At 40.3% G+C, this 18,751-nt stretch overlaps 1 protein-coding gene across 8 annotated transcripts in view; it reads right to left on the minus strand.

Annotated features, from left to right (window-relative positions):
- Positions 1-18,751, minus strand: part of FZR1 (fizzy and cell division cycle 20 related 1) — a 108,500-nt gene that overhangs the window by 59,925 nt on the left and 29,824 nt on the right. For 2 of the 8 annotated variants that reach the window (XM_020969389.2, XM_078154019.1), the window contains exon 1: positions 17,291-17,498. The exons of 3 other annotated variants lie outside the window; for them this stretch is intronic. The gene's annotated coding sequence lies outside the window, so the exon portion shown is untranslated. Of the gene's footprint in view, positions 1-8,693; positions 8,756-17,290; positions 17,499-18,751 lie in introns of those variants that run through there. 3 more of the 8 variants (XM_078154020.1, XM_020969390.2, XM_020969391.2) reach the window with 3 other exon arrangements.

Genomic DNA, 18,751 nt, shown 5'->3' on the forward strand with positions numbered 1-18,751 from the left:
TATAAGAACTGATGCTGAGTGAAGTGAGCAGAACCAGGAGAACACTGTATACAGTAACAGCCATGTGGTATGATGACTAACTTTGATATACTTAGCTCTTCTCAGCAATGCAAGGATCTAAGACAACTCTAAAAAACTTATGATGGAAAATACTATCCACATCCAGAGACAGAACTCTGGAGTCTGAATGCATATGGAAGCATGCTATTTGCCCTCTTTTTCTGTTGTTGTTTTGTTTCTTCTTTCTTATGGTTCCTCCCATTGGTTCTAATGCTTCTTTACAACATGACTAATGTGAAAATGTTTAATATGAATGTATACAATATAGAGTCTGTATCAGACTGCATGCCGTCTTGGGGAGGAGGGAGGTGAAGGAAGGGGAGAAAATTTAAAACTCAAAAGCTTAAGGAAGGAATGCTGAAAATTAAAAATAAATTATTTTTTTAAAAAGGCTCCATTCATTACTATTTTTTCTAGTGTTTTTAACAGGAATGGGTATTGTATTTTGTCAAAAAGCTTTTTCTGCATCAATTGATATAATCATGAGTTTTGCTTTTGTTATTAATATGGTCAATTATGCATCTGATCATTTTCTTAATATTAAACCAGCCCTGCATTCCTAGTATAAATCTCACCTGGCCATATGTGGTATATTGCTGCAATTTGCTTGCTAGTAATATGTGATATATTGCTATAATTTGCTTGCTAGTGTTTTATTTAAAATCTTTACATCAATATGTACTAGGTCAACTGATCTTTAGTTTTCTTTCTGTTTTTGCTTTGCTATGGTTATCAAAACCATATTCTAGAATGTTGTCTCATTGCTGTCATTCTCTTTAATGAAATTAATAGCCTTTTTGCTATGATTTGTTCTTCAATCCACCCCTTTTTTTTAGGATTAGATCATTTAGTTTCCAATTAGCTTTTAATCTAGGCTTCTATGGCCCCTTATTAAATGTAATTTTTATTGCATTATGGTCTAAAACAAGTACATTTAATAATTCTGCTTTTCTGTATTTGGTTGTGAGGTTTTTATGCCCTAAAACATGGCCAGTTTTTGTGAAGGTGCCATGTTACAGTTGAGAAAAAGGTTTATTCCTTTATATTCCCATTCAGTTTTCTCCAGAGGTCTAATATATCTATTTTTTCTAAGATTCTATTCATCTCCTTGACGTCTGTCTTATTTATCATTATATTTATCTAGCTCTGAAAGGGTTAAGGCCTCCCACTAATATAGTTTCACTGTCTACTCCTCTTGTAATTCATTTAACTTTTTCTTTAAGTATCTGGATGCTATGCTATTTGGTGCATATATGTTTAGTATTGATATTATTTAACTGTCTATAGCTCCTTTTAGCAAGATGTAGTTTCCCTGCTTAAATCTTTTAATTAGTTCTATTTTCCCTTTTGCTTTGTCTGAGATCATGATTGAGATCCCTAACTTTTTTACTTCAGCTGAAGCATAATAGCTTCTGCTCCAGCCCCTTATTTTAACTGTGTGTCTCTCTCTTTTTCAAGTGTGTTTCCTGTAAACAACATATTGTTGGATAAGGGTTTCTAATACATTCACTATCTGCTTCCATCTTATGGGTGAATTAATCCCATTCACAGTTAGGATTACAAACTGTATAATTCCCTCCATCCTATTTTCCTGTTTATCCTTCTCTCTTTTTATCCTATCCCTCCTTTAGAGTTCCACCTTTTATTATCTCTCCTCTAAAGTCTGTTTTCCTTCTGACTACTGCCTTACCTGTCTTCCCTTTTACCATTCACCCTTTTTATTATTCTCTTAGCCTCTTCCCTTCCTGCTTCCCTGTTGGGCAAAATAAATTTCTACTACCAACTGAGTAGGTAGATATAGTTTTCCCATTTTGAACCTATTGAGATATAAGATTCAACTGTAGTCCCCCACATTTTTCCCTCCATTATAGAAGTTCTTCCTTGTTTTTATGTAAGATTATTTTCCCCAGTTTTCCTCTCCCTTCCCCCTTCTTATAGAGCATACCTCCTTCTCCCCTATTCATTTTTTTACATCATTCCAACAAAATTAATGCACTCCCACACCCTCTTTCTCTGTAGAATACTTCTGCCTTAATAATGATAAAGTTCTTAGAAATATATATATATCATCTTCCCATATAGAAAGGTAAAACAATTTAACCTACTGAGTATCTCTTACAATTTCTCTTTCAAGTTTACCTTTTTACACTTCTCTTGAGTCTCATATCTGAAAGTCAAATTTTCTATTCAGCTTTTCATCAAAAGTACTTGAAAGTACTCCCATTAACTACCCATTTTTTCCCCTTGAAGGATCATACTCAGTTTTTCTGGGTAAGTCATTCTTGGTTGTAATTCCTGCTCTTCTGCCTTCCAGAATATCATATTCCAATCCCTTCATCCCTTTAATGTGGTTGCTGCTAAATCTTGTGTGATCTTGACTGTGGCTCCACAGTATTTGAATGCTTTCTTTTCTTTCTTTCTTTCTTTTTCTTCCTTCCTTCCTTCTTTCCTTCTTTCCTTTCTCTCTCCCTCCCCCCTTCTCTCTTTCTTTCTTTCCTTTTGGTTTAGACAATGGGGTTAAGCGACTTGCCCAAGGTCACACAGCTAGTAATGGTTATGTGTTTAAGGCTCGATTTGAACTTGGGCCCTCTTGACTCCGGGGTCAGTGCTCTATCCACTGTGCAACCTAGCTGCCCCAAATGGTTTCTTTCTTGCTGCTTGAAGGACTTTCTCTTTGACCTGTGAGCTCTGGAATTTGATTATAATATTTATGGGAATGTTCATTTTGGGATCTCTCAAAGCTGGTGATTGGTTGATTCTTTCCATTTCTTTTACCTTTTGGTTCTAGCATACTGGGACAGTTTTCCTTGATGATTTCTTGAAAGATAATGTCTAGGCTCCCTCTTTGATCATGGCTTTCAGGAAATCCAATAATTTTAAAATTATCTCTTCTTGACCTATTTTCCAGGTCATTTGATTTTCCAATGAAGTATTTCAAGTTTTATTTGCTTCATTCTTTTGAGTCTGATTTATTGTTTCTTGATGTCTCATGGAATCATTAGTTTCTACTTGCCCAATTCTAATTTTTAAGGAATGACTGTCTTCAGTGAGCTTTTGTATCTCTTTTTCCACTTGGCCAATTCTGTTTTTTTAAAGCATTATTTTCTTCAGTATTTTTTGTGCCTCTTTTACCAAGTTGTTAATTGTCTTTTCATAATATTCTTCCTTTGCTTTCATTTCTTTACCTAATTTTTTCTTTATCATTCTTATTTTGTAAAAAAATTTTGAGCTCTTCCAGGAATTCTTGTTGGACTTGTGTAAATTCACATTTTTTTCCCCTTTGAGGCTTTGCTTGTAGCTGGTTTTGACTTTGTTGTCTTCTGGGCTCGTGTCTTGATCTTTTCTGTCACCATAATAGCTTTCTATGGTCAGGTTCTGTCTTTTGTTGTTTGCTCATTTTTCTACCCTATTTCTTGATTTGGAACTTTATGTTACTGTTGGGCTCTATTCCTTGTGAGGTGGGGTGGTGGGAGAGGGAAGAGAGTAGAGCTCTGTCAAGTATTCATTGTCTCAAGGTTCAGGATTTTTCTGCACTGCTGTTTTCAAAGCTAGTTCCAGGGAGTTGGAAGTTTTCGGTGCTTCCAAGGTGATGTGATCTGGGAAAAGGTGTGGTCACTGCTCTCTTGGTCTTCACTCTGGTTCTAACCCAATAAGGGCTTCTGATCCCTTGGGATAGCAATCAATACTGCTCCTCAAGCCCCCTCCTTCCTTGAGACCGGAGCCCTCTCCTTCTTCTTAACAAGAGTTAATAGATTAAGGGTACAAAATGAGATGTACACTTATTAATACAGTCAATGTGTTTTACTTGACTATACTTACAAGAGAGCTTTTATTTGTAAGAGACAAATTAGTGGGTGATGAAAAAGATTTTTGAATAGGAAAAGAGAATCAATAACACATTAAAAGTACACAGAAGAAAACAAAAAAGTTCAGAAGGCAAGACAAAAGAATTCCTTAAGCATTCTCATCTACAGGCTAAATATCTCAGGCTTCCTCAACCAACCCACATATGGCATGATCTCTCACTTTTTGATTTCAAGGTCAAGTTTCTTTCCACTACACAATGTGACTTCATAATTGTAGGGCCAAAAGTCAAATGTAATTCCAACAACATCAATCTATTGACCATTTGCCACTACTGTTTGCCAATGTCGTCTTGAAATGTTACCTACCATCCACTTTTATTTAACTGCTTTAATAGTCACTAAATATTTATTAAGTGCTTACTATGTGATAGATATTGTGCTAAGCTCTGAGGAAACAAAGGCAAAAAATAGTCCCTACTCCTGAGAAGGCCACATTACAATGGGGGAGATAACGTGCAAATAACTATGTAGAAACAAGATATGTATAATGTAAGTTGGAAATAGTCAACTGAGTTTTCATCAGCATTAAGAAAGATCAGGAAAAGATTTCTTGTAGAAGGTGGGATTTTAGCAGTGACTTCAAGCCAGGTGATGAAGAAGGACAGAATTCAGGAATGGGTGACAGCAAGCAAACATGCACTGAGTCAGGAGATTAAGTATCTTGTTTGAGGAACAGCAAGGAAGCCAGTATCACTGAACTACAGTATATTTGGCAACTGGCAAGGCGTACGGGGAAAGACAGGTCATGAAGGACTCTGAATGGTGAACCAAGGATTTTATATTTGATCCTGGAATTCACTGTTGACATGGTCAGACTTGAACTATAGGAAGACAAATCTGATAGGCAAATGGAGAATGTACTGCAACGGGGAGAGACCTGGGACAAAGAGACCAAGCAGCAAGCTCCTGCAACAGTCCAGGCATGAGATGATGAGGGCTTGAACCAGGATGGTGGCAGAGTCAGAGGAGAGAAAGAGACATATAAAAGAGATGTTGTGAAGGTAGAATCAATAGGATATAGCAATGGAATGGATGGGGAAGCTGAGGATGACATCTAGGTTGAGCTTGTGTGAGCGGAAGGATAGTGGTGCCTTCTATAGTCACAGAAAAGTTAGAAAGAGGGGAGGGATGGAGGTGGGTGGAGGGGGAAGGGGAAGATAATGTTTCATTTTGGACATGCTGAATAGGTCTATTGGACACTCACTGGACATTCAATTAGAGATGTAGGACTGGAAGTCAGAAAAGAGGTTAGGGCCGTAGAAGAATTGAGAATCATCAACATAGAGATGATAATTGAATCCACGGAAGCTGATGAGATCACCAAACTTAAGAGTATAAAGGGAAAAGAGGGCCCAGGACAGAGCCTTAGGGGACATCCCTGGTTAATGAGCATAATATGAACTAAGATCCATGAGAGGTAACTGAAAAGGAGTGGTCCATGAGAGGTAGGAGGAAAATCAGGAGAGAGCCACGTCATGAAAGCCTACAGAGAAGAGAATACCAATGAAAAGACAGTGACTGACAGTACTGATGGAATCCTAATAAAGCTGCCCCCAACCCCAATATTCTAACTTCCTTCTGAGCCTCATTGAACAGCAGCAGGTACATCCTGATTTGGCCACACGATCTGGCTTTATCCACACCACAGGTCCCCAGACTCAATATCCTAACTTCTTCATATATGCCTCACTAGAACAGTAGGTATGTCCATGTGATGGAATCCCAGACACTGCCATTAGCTAGCCACTGTTCCCAGACCCAATTCTCATATTTCTCACAGAAACAGCAGGTGTGTCCCTGAACTCATTTTTCTCACACAGAGAAAAATTCACTCAACCATAGCCACATCCATCTAAACTCAGACAGCACCAGAATAGCTAGCCAATCAGAGAGCAGCACCACCAGGAGGACCGAAGAGGATGTAGACCCCAAAACAACAGAAGGGACTTTCTCTAAGTAGGCACCTACACAGTAATAAGCAAAAGCTGTCCTTTAGGTGAACTTATTCCATAGAGATGCTTATTATAATATCATTATCATATATACGTGCCCTGCCCCCCCCAAGGGCTTTTCTGTATGCATTGTGGATGATCACATGCTCACTTCCAAGGCTAGGACCCTTCCCCTATTACCTAATCCCTTGACAAACCCCTCCTGCCTTTTTATATTCATATATTCTGTTAAGTAAGTACATTTTTGCTCTCTAAAAATCTGTCTCACTTTCACTAAACTGCCAGTTCCTTCTTGGAATTCAGACCATCCTGAGAGGCATCACTCTCAATATATGCCTTTACTTGAGTTGGAGATGGTCTGAATCTGTGAATTCATTTGAGACAACCCCACAACACACCATGAAACCACAACAATGTCAAAGGCTGCAGAGGTTGAGATGGATGAAAACTGAAAAAAGATCATTAGATTTGGTAATTAAGAGATCACTGTTAACTTTACAGAAGAATTTCAGTTGAATACTGAGGTCAAAGAGAGTTATGAAAAGGAAGGAAAATGGAGGCAACCATTGTGTAGATGGTGTTCTCAAGGATTTTAGATAGAAAAAGAGAGGAGCTTTATGGGATGACTGCTAGAAGGGATGGACAGATAGATCAAAGCCGGTTGTTTTTAGGCAACTGGGGTTAAGTTGCCTAGGGTCACACAGCTAGTAAGTGTCATGTGTCTGGGACCAGATTTGAACTCAGGTCCTCCTGACTCAAAGGCCAGAGTTCTATCTACTGCACCACCTAGCTGCCCCTCAAAGAGGGTTTTTTGAGGCTAGGAGAGATCTGGATGTGTTATATGAAGCAGGGCATCAGCCAAGAGACAAGAAGAGACTGAAGATAAGTAAGAAAGTAGGAATGGTAGAAGAAGCAATCTGCTGGACAAGACAGGATGTAATGAAATACCTTGTGCACGTAAAGGGCTTTGCCCAGATGAAAATAGCCATCTCTTCATGTGAGATGAGTGAAGTAGACAGTTACAGATGGCATCTGAGTGATACGAGACCAGGAGGAGAGAAAAGGGAGGTCTCTGAAAATGGCCTCAATTGTTTCAGTAAAATATAAAGGTTCTTAGCTGAGAGGGCAGACAGATGGGAAGCCACGGAAGTCTCTGAGGAAGGATGAAAAGATATGGAAAGTCTGCTATAGTAAGTAGAATAGTGTAGTCAATTAGTGAGGTAGAAGAGGATTGCCTTGGGGGCAGGCTAGGTGGCGAAGCAGACCAAGCACTGGCTCTGGAGTCAGGAGTAACTGAGTTCAAATCCAGCTGACACTTGATACTTACTAGCTATGTGACCCTGGGCAAGTCACTTAACCTTGATTGCCTCACCCCCCCCCAAAAAAAAAAGATAAGAGGATTGCCTTGCAGTTGTAAGGGCTCAGTTGAGATTATGTAATATCGCACAAACACATCAGATATGTGGGACAGCAGATGTTTCAAGTATTCTAGAAATGAAACTAATAAAAGAACCCCTTGGGGGAAAATCTTATCCTATTCTATTGATACTAAAAGAGGATAATTAAGGGCAATTACAGAGAGATAGATTTAGGTGTGATATAAGGAAAATCTTTCACAATTAGAGCTGCCCAAAGTGGAATGCACTGCCTCAGATGACCATATATATTGGAGATTCAGTAAAAGAATTACTAGTCAGGTACAGGCTAGCCTAAAGGATAATGACGATGATGATGACTATAATGATAATAACTGGCATTTATATACTGGCTACACTCTAAGCACATTATAAATATTATCCTCATTGATCCTCAAAACAACTCTACAAGGTAGGTGCTACTATTAACCCCATTTTACATTTGAGGAAACAGAGGCAAACAGGTTCAGTAACTTGCAAGGTAACATAGCCTATGAGTATCCGAGGCCAGATCTGAACTTTGGTCTTCCTGACTCCAGGCCCAGTACCCTACCCACTACATTACTTGGCTGTCTCTAACGATGATATCTGTGGTCCCTTATAGAATTCTGTGACAGCTTGGGCAAAAAGAAGTATGCTTATGCTATAAGTAGAGCTAGGCAAATCATACTGGTGCCAGAAAAAATTACTATCAGCTGATTTGGGTCTATTTGTAAAAATTTCCATTAAAATATTGGATATAAAACTACCTGGCTTAAAGACTACTAAAACTGATGCTTTCCTGCCTTAGGAATCTTGAAGCTTTTATAATATAAAGAGTGATTCCTATTTAGGCAAACAGATACCACTAGGGCAATGCCAATAATTTTCTTGTAGCCTTCATTATCACTAACAATATTTTACTGAAAGCCAGCTGTGCACAAGGCACTGTATTAACCACTGTGGTGTACTGGAAAAAGCACCATATTAGATCAGGAAAGGTGGGTCTGATCCAATCTCTTGTCAAAAATTTACTGTGCACCCCTAGGTAAATTGCTACTTTGGAGGCCTGTTTCTTCTCCTGTAAAATGATGGTGTCAAATTAGACGACCTTTTCGACCTTTTAAAGTTTCTTGTATTTTAAAATTCTATAATTTCATAAAGCATTACATCCTTGCTCTCAAGAAATTTAGAGCCCAATCTGGAAAACAGGACACAGACATTTAAAAAGTAATTAGTTTGTAGTGTTAGTTGCTGTGTACCATATGGATAATATAAATGGTAAGTGCTAAGGGAACATTAGGAGTCATGTCTAATATACATACCCACATGGAAAAGAAGTCAAAAATTATTATTATTATTATTATTATTATTATTGTTATTATTAATGATAGCTGTACCAGAGCTTTGATTTGTTTTACCTTAAACACTGATTTCCAACTTGAAGTCAAAATTCAAATCAGAAATTTGCCCCAAAGAGAAGAACTAGAGCCGATGCTAAGATACTGAAGAGAGGTAGATATGGATTCAATACAAAATAGAACTTCTTAACAATCAGAGGGTTCTAACCATGGAATTGGCTGCTTCTAGAAAATTCTGTCATTAGAGGCATTCAAGCAGAGGCTGAATGACTTGCTAAGGATAATAGATTTAGAAGCTGGAAGGAATCTCGGAAGACATCTAATCCAGCCTCCTCATTTTACAGATGGGAGAGGGGGATATTTGCTTCAGGTGGTATTTGAACCAGATGGCCTCTGAAGTCTCATCCAGCTCTCACAGTTTATGATTCTAAGTAGGGCTAGGAAAGATGTTGAGAAAAAGGCATATTCTTCAATCACCTAGCTTTAAAAAGGGTGGTTGAAAAAAAATTGTGGACTGAAAGCTGTGTTTAGCCCCACATTCAGACATGAACAGGCTGTAAGATCTGAAATAGGCCTCAGTTTCCTCATCTGTAATATCAGATTTTAGACTGGAGGACCTCTAAAGCTCTTTTTTTAATTCTTAAATCCTAGGATTTCATTAATTTTTTTTTTGCAGGGGGGCAGGAGAGAAGGATACAAATACGTGATTTATTGGTGTGAGGTACTCCTGAGAATGAAAAATCCTTCCACCAATAAAGATAGGCAACTTCTCTGTAACTTAGAGAGAACTTCTTGGAGTTCTCAGAGGTCAAGTAAATTACTCATGGTCATACAACTAGTATATGTCAGAGGCAAGATCTGAACACAAATCTTCCTGAATCCAAGGCCTAGCCTCTATCCACTATAAAATACTTATTCTAATTTTATTTTTAACCTTCCTTAACTTTGCTAGAAATAGAGACCTAGATATGCCACTGAAAATACATCTGTACATTCTAGACAAGAAAAGAAAATTATATTCCCTCAAAGAACTGGAAACCAATCAATAGAAGAAAGGTTAAATAGATTGTGGTACATGAATATAATGAAATACTAATACAATGTTAAGAAATAATTAATATTAAGAAATAATAAAGAAATGAGTAAACAGAAAGATGGAAAAACTTCTACGAACTGCTGCAAAGTGATGTAAAAGCACAACTTGGGAAAACAATATACACAGCGACCATAACAATTTAAAAGGAAAAAATAACAAAATTAAAACTGAATGCTCTGCACTTATTACAGTACTTAGTACACAGAAAGCACTTAAAAAATGCTTGTTAGCTGACAGACTATTCAAGTTTGGCCCAAAGAAAAGATATGAGAATGTACATTTCCCATTTTTTCTCTGTAGAAGTAAGGTACTATGGGTATAAAAAAAATGCCTACAAAAATCAGACTTAATCGATATGTTGCTTGTTTTGGCTGAGATGTTTCTTTCTCTTTTTTTGACAGCCTGAAAGGGAGAAGGATATATGTAATAGGAAATGAAGGTCATGTAAAACCAAAAGACATTGTCAATGTTTTTTTAACTGTGCTCCCTATACCCGTCTACACAAGTCTCTTGATACCACAAAAGGCAGAATTTTCTGTTATTCAAAATGTGTACATTTATTCAAAGTGATTAAAAACAGTATTCTCTATTACCTACTTTCTAATCACTGCCTCCATCGCTGGTGCCCTAGGCAGCCGCCTTCCCTTAGCCCCAGCTTTGGTCACTAGTAGTTGTCCCCCATTTTTCCAAGTTGGACTGAATTCAATTCTACTTTACCAAGTACCTGTGTGTGGAAGGTTCTATACTCAGTACTGGAAAGAAAACTAAACAACAGTCTCTGCACTCAAGGATTTTACAATCTAGTTTACAGGCTTCTCTCATGTGGGTACTGACAAATTATTTTTTGAACCTTCATCCCAGTGCACTCCTCATTAAACAATTTTATTGATATCATTGTACACACCAAGCATCAATTGGTCCCCTGATGTTTGAATTATTTAATGTATTACAACCCCTGACCACTTTTCAGAAAATGACAAAGCCATGTATCCTCAGAGGTAATATCCTAAGTCATCCAATCTATATTGTTACTGCTAATTATTTTCATTTGAGAAAATGTAGCCATTGTGGAATGTTCCTTGTAGGATGACTGCCCCTGAGCATCAGGATTATTAAGCCTACTACTAACTGAGTAGTATAATAACACTGAGCAATCTTCACTTTCTTGGGGAGAAAAGCCTTTAAAGAAACATATAAATCAAGTAAAAATCATTCTGGCATTTCTGTAATGGATTGTGATTTGTTTCCCTAAAATGATCCCTAAGTTTCTATTAGTTCTATCTGCTGTAAGAGTATTACTAAATTTCCTACATCCTGTTCTGGTCAGGTATACAAGATTCAGATGTTTAGTCCATCGCTACCCAGATTCCAACTTAATAATAACAAACATTTATACAGTGCTTACTATGTACCAGGCACTGTGCTAAGCACTTTATAATCATTATCTCATTTGATCCTTGAAACAACCCTGGGAAGTAGGTACTACTGTTATCCTCATTTTACAGATGAGGAAACTGAGGTAAACAACGATTATATGACTGGACCGTGGTCACATACGGATTTGAACTTAAGTCTTCCTGACTCCAGGCTAAGTGCTCTCTCCATTCTGCCAAACAGTTGCCTAAATTTAAGAATTGATTTTAAAAGGTCTGAAAAAATAAAATTCAGATGGGTACCTTCTTCTCAAAAGGAGTAATTGGCTCCATGCAAAGGCAATTAAAAGATTTTAGTATGATTTCTTCTTGCCACCACCAACTACCCAATCACCTAGGCTTGAAAGCTCAGTCATCTTTCAGACAGCTAGCTAATGTAGTGGATACACTGGAGTCAAGGAGACCTAAGTTCAAATATATCCTCAGACAATTATTAGCTATGTGACCCTGGGCAAGTCACTTCATCTGTCTGCCTCAGTTTCCTAAAATATAAAATGGGGATAATAACAGCACCCACCTTATGAGAAGACAAGACTAACTGGAAAAGATTCTGATGTTGAGAAAGACTGAAAGCAAAAGAAGAGGACAGCAGAGGATGAGATGGATAGTGTCACGCAAGCAACAGACATAAACTTGGACCAACTTCAGAAGATAGTGGAGGACTAGAAGGAGGGGCCTGGTGTGCTAGGGACCATGGGGTCACAAGGAGTCAGAAATGACTGAACAACAACACCTTGTAGGGCTGTTTTAAGAACCAAATGAGACATTTGTAAAGCACTTAAACACAGTACCTGGCACATTGAAGATGCCTAATTAAATGCTCATTCCTTTTCATTTTTTTGACTAGTCCCCTCCCCCCTCAACTACAATATACAATCAGTTGTAAAGTCTCTTAGATCTCCTCACTCCTACTTTAGCTACCCTAGTTTAGGCTCTTGTCATGTCTCCTTAGGATTACAATGAAAGTCTCCTAACTGGTTTCACTGCTGCTCATGTGTCCTCTCTCCAATCCATCCTCCATACTGTAATACTGCTAAATGTACTGCTTCGATGACTCTTCACTAACTCAAAAACCTTGAGTCAATTCCTGGTATATCCAAATAAAATACAAACTACTTCAGGCTGGTATTCAAGGCCTTCCATAATCTGCCCTCATACTACTCTATCCTCAATTCTCATTCCATCTTCCATTCTAGGAACAGGATCTCATTTCCCCCCCTTCTAAGATCAAACATGCCCTTTCCTTCAGGGCCCATACCTCAGGGTTCTAAATCTGCTCCATGAAGCCTTCTTTGATCCTCCTCATTTGGAAGTGATCCCCCTTCCTTAAATTTCTCATACTACTTTGAATGAACTCCTTAGCACATACTGTCAGATTTGTGTTATAGTCAGTTTATGTTATCTCCCTTCTTTGAGCGTATGTATGCTCCTCAAGAGCAAGAACTATATTTTATTTCATCTTTACATCCCCAGAACCAAGCACAGAACCTTGCACAGAAGTCACTTATTTATCGAAGTTATTAAGGAAGAGAATTTTACAAGCACGCTGGGACTCAAATGAGAAGTACTTAAAAAATTAAAAGAAAATGTCTCATAAACACATGGGATCTAGAAATCTCTGAGGTTATCCAATATCCTAACTCTTCATTTTACAAAAGAAACTAAGATCCTTAACTAAGAGATTAAGTGATTTATTCAGGGTCAAACAGGTACTAAATATGCAGAGCCCAGATAGGAAACCAGGTGCTCTGAAAACAAATCTGGTGCTCTTTTCACTAGACAATACTGTCTTCAAAAGAACCAAAATCAGAAGTTTCAGTACTTGCACCTTTTAAAAAAATTTCTGTTTCAGACCAAGGCGCTAAGACTTGAGATGCAAAAAACACTATTACAGTGAAACTAGAGAAATAGAACTAAAGTGCAAATGAAACTGGAAATTTGTTTTTGGTGAGATTTGATGAGGCTATCTAAAACATTCACAGAAATGGATTTCCTATTTCAAGAAGGTAGGCAAAAGTTAATACACCTTGAAAGAGGTTATCTTATTTGCTTCTGTTATGGTACCACTTACACACAACATTCTTCATTTCAATATCTATAAAAATTATTCTAGTCTTCACTGACAGATACAGTATAAAAAAAATAGTAAAGTTCCCTTTCTAGTCTAGGTTGTGCCACTAACTAAATGTATTACTTTGAGCAGGTCACCTTCCCTTCTCTGGGTCTCAGTTTTCTCCTCTATAATAAAGGAATTAGATTAGATAACTTCTAAAACTCTCCCAACTGTAAAACTATATGAGTTTAAATGATAGCAATGAAGAAGTCATTTCTTCATATTTACACATAAATTTTTAGTAGGCAAGATAAAAGTGCACTGTGGGGAAGTGGAGGTAGCAGGAGGGGAATGGCTGGGATCACTGATCTCTTTAGTGACCAAATGTATTTAAAGACATTTATTTTTTATATAAGCCTCTGCAACCATATTTACATGTATGGATTATAATAAAAGTCATTACCATTTTAAGGACTACCTAGGGGATTGGGTAAAGAAATCTCACATCTATACAGTATTTTATCAGTAGGACTTAGAGGTAAAAATCATAAAAATTCATAGATCATCAAGATATTTATTAAGCATCTCTTGCGAAGTAGTATGGTACGGTGAAAAAGAGCAGTGACTCTTTGTAATCAGAGGGCCTGGCCTCAAATCCCACCTCTGAATCTTCAGCACTTCATTTGTGGCCTTGGGATCCATGGTTTCAATTTTCTTATTTTTAAAACGAGAGGATTGGACTAGATGGTCTTTGAGGTCACTTTCAACTCTAGATCTACGATCATACTGTGAAAAGAAACTGGGATTTCTGTGTCCATGTAATATAATGTCCCATTAGCTTCTTGCGTACAGGGATAGTGCCCAGGATCAAGCATAGTTTCTAACAAATTAACAAAAAGTGTGCTGAATTGGAAAAAAACAAGCAAACAAAAAACTGGGAAGAAAAAAGACAAGTCTCATATCATCAAGGTAAACAGGATATGCATACACATTAACACAACAGAAAATAAAAGTCATAAAAATTATAGAGCTAGAAGGGATCAGCAGATAGCCTGTAATCCAACTCATTTTCCCAGGGTCTTATGGTGAGTTAGTGGCAGAGCTAGAACTAGACCTAGGATATTTACCACTAGTTCAGCGTTCTCTTCATTATACCAAACTGATTCTCAAACGGCAGAAGCAAGAACAAGATGCTTGTTATTGAAGTTCACATTAGGAGAGAGATCACACACGTCTGACTGCAGAGGATTCAGGAAGGTTTCATAGAGGAGGTGACCTCTGAGCAGGCTCCTGAAGAAGAGCAGGGCTTCAACAAGAGATAGCTGAAGGTGGATGGGATGTGTTCCAGGCATGAGAACAAACGGTGAAAACAAAGTAGCAGGCCAGGTGAATGTGGAATACAGGCAGGAAGTGATGAAGAAAAAAAGTTCAACAAGATTGGTAGGAGTCTACAAAAACAAAGTAGTTTATCCTGGGATGGTTTCTCAGCCTCGTTTGTACAATTTTCTTACCAAATTCAGGAACGGACAAGAGACACAAATGGAACATATGTACTTCAGTCCTGGCCACTTCTTCCTTTCAAGAGATAATAATTTGATATCTATAACAAAACTCAAATATGTCAAGGTACTTAATGATAGAGGGATACTTTTGGGGGCAATAATGTGAAAAGCTGACTTGAATCCTGGCTCTGCCATTTATTACTTGTGACCTTGAACATTTAAGTCACTTTCTGTATCTGGGCCTCAGTTTTTTTCATAAAATACGGACGGAGGGACTTCTCTCTATATGGTCCTTCCCAGGTCTAATGATCTATTAATTTTTATGATTTTTAACTTGAAGTCCTACAGATAAAATACTGTATAGATATTTCCTTACCAATCCCCTAGGTAGCCCTTAAAATAGTAATGACTTTTTATTATAATCCATATGTGTAAATATGGATACAAAGGTTGCTATAACCAAATTACTGTCAATCTTCAGAATCAGCCTATTACTGAAGTCTCTTTTGTATAATATGCAGCAATTGATTAGTCCAAAATGTAAATGCGAAAGCAAGGAAATACATTTTAAATGAAAAACCAAGGTAGAACACTTCTCCCTTTTTTTGTTCCTGCCAACTTCGTATTTTTTGCTTCCTGACAATCTCCTCTTCTCTTCCCCACTTTAGTCCAAACAACCCTTTAAAACAACCATCTCAAAATGTGAAACACTCAAGACTTTTCAATGTATAGTTAAGATAGATCAAGTAACTGAACTAAGCTCCATGGAAAAACAGTATCTTGGGAAAAAAGCTGTTCAAAGATAGTAGATTAAAACTTTCTCCTTAAAATCTACCAGCAGGACTTTATATTCTTAACAAACCCTTATCAGTTTCACTTCATTCGCTCAAAAGTGCCATGCACCTGGCTCAGCCCCTTTGCCTCTATCCTCTTCTAGTTTCTCAAAGATTTTTGAAGTTCTTGGGGTAAAGTAATAAAAACTTCTATCGCAAGATCTAACAATTCGGAGCATAATGTACTCTGTAACTAAGCCATGATCCTCACCCTCATAATATACATGGTTAACAGGAAGATGGAAAAGGGGAATCTTATCAGATTCCAAATATACAACTGCTTCCCTGTTGTCTCTCCATCCTCAAAGGAGAGACTCGCATTTCCCAGTAATACAGCTGGCTGTATTTAGGGGCATAGTGTCCTTTATTCGGGTAAGTCTCTCTCACTCAAAGGATAAAGTTTTAACCAATCCCTAGAGACATATAAGGTGGGAAGTATTGATCACCAAGGGATAGAAGGGATGGTTTGAGGCTAACATCTGAGTTCAGTAGAAAGAACCAGTTGCTGCTCCTAGCCAACACATCAGTAAAGAAAGGCATTTTATCCTAATAAATAATCCAGAGAAGGGACTGTGTGGTAGTGGCTCTTGGACCCTTGCCTTCTGTATACCCTGAAATTCTTTGGCACAGACGGAATCCTTTATCCTTCAACTCTCAGGTGAGGTGGGGAGGAGGGAAGATAACTCCCAGTTAAACAGGGGAAAGATCAAAAAGAAGATTTGGTAGGGAAAGGAGACGGGTCTCAAGAAAAGGGGTTCAAAAGAAAAAAACAGGGCTGGGAATTAGAGATGGCTTCAGGGACAAGGTAAGGACTATGACAAGAAAGTCTGAGTTTTGGAGAGTGCCAAGGGTGGGGGGGGGAGGGAAGAGGGCAAGCAGAGGTGAGTTCTGAGGGACAGGATGAGTTTAGGGGTACAGGCCAAGTTCAGAAGCAGCAGAAGCAGGTTGAGGAGGGCAAGAGGAAGGCTTGATGGGGGCTCACATTAGAGGGGTACCAAGGTCAGAGCAGTGGTGGACAGGGATGCCTATGTTTGGAAGAAGCAAAGGTGGAACAGGGGTTCAGAGGTTTGATTTAGGAGACATGTCAAGACAAATTGGTTGGGGAAGGAAGAACTAGGTTTTGGAGCAGCAGCTTAAGTTCTGAGAGAAGCAGAGTTGGGTTTGGGACGCAGAGATAGAATATCCCAGGTTTGATGGGGCCAGGTAAAGTACGGGAAGTTTGGCTTATATTGAGAGGTAGGTATAAGAGACAAGGATAGAACGAGGAAGCAGAGGTGAGATAGGGACCAGGAAAGTATAGGGAGGCATATGTGAATCTTGGGCTGCATTTAGTAGACAGTGAAGAGGGCAGCAGGAGACTTGAGTCTAGTGTGGCACAGAGGGCACAGGTGGGGGACAGCAGGCCCTAGATGTGGGATGAGGGCAAGGGGGGCATGGGTCTGGGGGGATAGTAGGGAAGAGTCAGCAGAGAACACGGATGAGGGTATTAAGCCCTGGGGGGGACAACAAGAGGGCCAGGCAAGGGTCAGCGAAGGATGTGAGTCTGCGGGAGGGGCAGCAGGCCCTGGGTCAGGGGGCAGCAAAACGGTGGGTAGGGGGAGCAGCAGCAGATGTGGGTGCTAGTAGGCCTGAGTGAGAGGGGTCAGCAGGCCCCGGACTGGGAGGTGACCTGGCACTGCTGACAGGACAGGGGCTCTGAGCGTCCCCATCCCGGACTCGGTCCCTCCCGGGCCGTCTCACCTGGCTCCGCCTGCGCCCGGCCAGCCGGCCGCTCCCTCGGACGCTGGGTCTCGCTCGTCTGTCGGGCCTCACGGAGGAGGGCAGGGCAGCAGTGCCGCCGGCCACACTGCACAGCCAGGCCCCGGCCGCTGTCAGGCTCCCGGCCTCAGCGCTCCCTCAATATGGCGGCGGCCACTCCTCCGCGGCCTCCCCTCCACCGCCGCCGCCGCCGCCGCCGGCCCCCTCCCTCCCGCCCTCCCGCCCGGCCCCGGCCCGGCCCCACCCCGCGCTCCCGCGCTGGCGCGCTCCCGAGCCCAGACGCGCCGCGCCGAGGACCCCTTCCTCCGGCCCGAGACGCTCGCGCTGATCTCCGGGCCTCGCGCCACCCTCACTCCGAGCGCGCCCTTGACCACGCCCTCCCCTCCTCCTCCCCGCCCAATTCCTTCCTAAACACCACCCCCTCCACCAAGGTCCCAGCAGCGGAGCTGGGTGGGCCGGCGCGCGAAGTGCATCTCGGGAGGGAATGACGTCCCTGACGATTCGAATCAATACAGGAAGCGGCGGGCCACGCGTTGCTAAGGGCAACGGGAGGGGGAGTCCAAGGTAGTCGGGGGAGGGAGCTTTGGGCTCCACTTAGAACTGTACCTTTCCCCCATGACTCTGAATGGCTTAGGGCTGAGAATACCAAGCTCTCAGACGGAAAGAACCCTGGATTCGGAGCCAGGAGACCCAGGCTCCAACCCTGGTCCTGCCCTTCGCTTGCTCCGAGACCTGGGACAAGTCGTCCCCTCTGAGCCCCTCCAGTTACATCTCTGTATAACCAAGAGTCGGACAAAAGGGTTCTTGACCTGGGGTGCGTGTACGTTTTTTTTTTTAGAAAAATAATCTACATATTTGGGTTCTAGCCACAAAGAGTGTGCTGGCATTGTGTGCAAGACACCTGGCCTAGAGGACCTCTAAGGCCTCTTCTTTCTCTAAACCTGTGATCTGAGGACCTCTGAAGTCCTCTCTAGCTCTGGCTTTCGGTGAGGACACATACATCCCTTTGTTCACCATCTAGCCACAACTCGTCCACCCAATCAATACAGGGTGTCCCAAAAGTCTTAGTACAGCTTTAAGCTATGAGTTACTAAAAAGTTTTAAACATTACTTAGATTTTGGGGACACTGTATACTGGAGGCCTAGGGCTAGTGCTGGTCTTGAAGGTGGAAGACCACAGTTCAAAACAGCACTTCTGACATTTATTAGCTAGGTGACCATGTACCAGTCACTTGCCTAACTCTGGTCGTTATTGTTATCCGGTTGTATCAGTCGTGTCCGACTCTTTATGACATTATTTGGGGTTTTCTTAGCAAAGATCCTGGAATATTTTGCAATTTCCTTCTCCACCTCATTTCACAGATGAGAAAACTGAGGCACCAGGGTGAAGTGACTTGCCCAAGGTCATACAGCTACTGTCTGAGGGCCAAATTTGAACTTGGG

The sequence above is a fragment of the Phascolarctos cinereus genome, unplaced genomic scaffold, assembly GCF_003287225.1.
Source record: "Phascolarctos cinereus isolate Bilbo 61053 unplaced genomic scaffold, phaCin_HiC Scaffold_4;HRSCAF=312, whole genome shotgun sequence".
Taxonomy (NCBI): Eukaryota; Metazoa; Chordata; class Mammalia; order Diprotodontia; family Phascolarctidae; genus Phascolarctos; species Phascolarctos cinereus.